General features: G+C 31.0%; 1 non-coding gene across 1 annotated transcript; it reads right to left on the bottom strand.

Moving 5' to 3' along the window:
* Positions 1 to 2,151: 2,151 nt before the first annotated feature.
* LOC112746655 (small nucleolar RNA R71) lies at positions 2,152 to 2,259 on the bottom strand. The gene has a single exon (XR_003174526.1). It is a non-coding gene; the product is annotated as a small nucleolar RNA R71 (small nucleolar RNA).
* Positions 2,260 to 2,650: the final 391 nt, after the last annotated feature.

Here is a 2,650-nt window from a genome sequence, read left to right as displayed (position 1 = left end):
AAATTAATAAAAAAAATGTTTTCAAAAATATATTTTTCTTCAGAATTTTTAAGAATGAATTCTAGTGTTTTATAAAGCATGTTGAAGCCTGGTTGGCTGTAAAGCCACCACTGTAGGGCATGTTAGACGTGTCATGTCTGAGTACATACTAAAGCTTGGCTGGCTATTAAGCCATGCCTGACCCCTTGATTGGAGCTTTAGACTAAAGAGCATAAGATTCCTGGAATTCATATTAAAAATTTTGGAATCCTTATTTTTCTTTTTCAAAATGATTTTCGAAAAAAAATTAAAAGAAAATACAAAAAAAATTAGAAAATCATAAAAATCAAAAATAATTTTTGTGTCTTGAGTCATGTTATAAGTTTTGTGTCAATTGCATGTGCATCTTGCATTTTTTGAAAATTCATGCATTCATAGTGTTCTTCATGATCTTCAAGTTGTTCTTGGTAAGTCTTCTTGTTTGATCTTTGCATTTGCATGTTTTGTGTCTTTTCTTGTTTCTCATATGCATTCTTGAATTCTTAGTGGCTAAGTATTAAAGAATTCTAAGTTTGGTGTCTTGCATGTTTTCTTTGCATTAAAAAATTTTTCAAAATTATGTTCTTGATGTTCATCATGATCTTCATAGTGTTCTTGGTGTTCATCTTGACATTCATAGCATTCTTTCATGCATTCATTGTTTTGATCTAAAAATCTCATGCATTGCATCATTTTCATGTTTTTCCCTCATCATAAAATTTTTTTTCAAAAATCAAAAAATATCTTTCTCTTTTTCTCTCTCATAAATTCGAAGATGAGATTTGACTTTTTCAAAAATTTTTTAAAATCTAGTTGTTTTCATGAGTCAAATCAAATTTTCAATTTAAAAATCTCATCTTTTTCAAAATCTTTTTCAAAAATCAAATCTTTTTCAAATTTCTTAGTTATTTTCGAAAATTCCAAAAATATTTTTCAAAAATCTTTTTCTTATTTTTATATCAAATTTTCGAAAATAACAATAACAATTAATGTTTTGATTCAAAAATTTCAAGTTTGTTACTTGCTTGTTAAGAAAGATTCAAACTTTGAGTTCTAGAATCATATCTTGTGATTTCTTGTGAATCAAGTCATTAATTGTGATTTTAAAAATCAAATCTTTTTCAAAAAAAAAAAACTAATTTCAATCATATCTTTTCAAAAATATCTTCTTATCTTATCTTTTCCAAAAATATGATTTCAAAATATCTTTTCTAACTTCCTATCTTCTTATCTTTTCAAAATTGATTTTCAAAATTTATTTCAACTAACTAACTAACTTTTTGTTTGTTTCTTATCTTTTTCAAAACCACCTAACTAATTCTCTCTCTCTCATTTTTGAAAATATCTTCCCTCTTTTTCAAAATTTCTTTTTAATTAACTAATTATTTCAATTTTTAATTTTAATTTTTGAAAATTACTAACCTTTTTCAAAAACTATTTTCAAAAATCACTAACTCCTTTTTCAAAAATAATTTTCGAAAATTTTCTTCTCTCTCATCTTCTTCTATTTGTTTATTCATCTACTAACATCTCTCCCTTACTAAAAAAAAAGGGATCTCTATTATTATTATTATTTTTCTGTGCCCTCTTCTTTGTCATATGAGCAGGAGCAAGGACAAGAATATTCTTGTTGAAGCAAATCCAGAACCTGAAAGGACTCTGAAGAGAAAACTAAGAGAAGCTGAATTACAACAAACCAGCAAGCACCTGTCAGAAATTTTCGAACAGGAAGAGGAGATGGCAGCTGAAAATAATAATAATGTAAGGAAGATGCTTGGTGACTTTACTGCACCTAATTCCAATTTACATGGAAGAAGCATCTCCATTCCTGCCATTGGAGCAAACAATTTTGAGCTTAAACCTCAATTAGTTTCTCTGATGCAGCAGAACTGCAAGTTTCATGGACTTCCATCTGAAGATCCTTTTCAGTTCTTAACTGAATTCTCGCAGATATGTGATACTGTTAAGACTAATGGAGTAGATCCTGAAGTCTACAGGCTCATACTTTTCCCTTTTGCTGTAAGAGACAGAGCTAGAGTATGGTTGGACTCTCAACCTAAGGATAGCCTGAACTCTTGGGATAAGCTGGTCATGGCTTTCTTAGCCAAGTTCTTTCCTCCTCAAAAGCTGAGCAAGCTTAGAGTGGATGTTCAAACCTTCAGACAAAAAGAAGGTGAATCCCTCTATGAAGCTTGGGAGAGATACAAAGGACTGACCAAAAAGTGTCCTTCTGACATGCTTTCAGAATGGACCATCCTGGATATATTCTATGATGGTATGTCTGAGTTATCTAAGATGTCATTGGATACCTCTGCAGGTGGATCCATTCACCTAAAGAAAACGCCTGCAGAAGCTCAAGAACTCATTGACATGGTTGCAAATAACCAGTTCATGTACACTTCTGAAAGGAATCCTGTGAATAATGGGACGCCTATGAAGAAGGGAGTTCTTGAGATTGATACTCTGAATGCCATATTGGCTCAGAATAAAATATTGACTCAGCAAGTCAATATGATTTCTCAGAGTCTGAATGGAATGCAAGCTGCATCTAATAGTACTCAAGAGGCATCTTTTGAAGAAGAAGAAGCTTATGATCCTGAGAACCCTGCAATAGCAGAGGTGAATTACTTAG

Source organism: Arachis hypogaea, chromosome 14 (genome assembly GCF_003086295.3).
Source record: "Arachis hypogaea cultivar Tifrunner chromosome 14, arahy.Tifrunner.gnm2.J5K5, whole genome shotgun sequence".
Lineage (NCBI taxonomy): Eukaryota > Viridiplantae > Streptophyta > Magnoliopsida > Fabales > Fabaceae > Arachis > Arachis hypogaea.
This window is presented reverse-complemented; position numbering and strand designations above follow the sequence as displayed.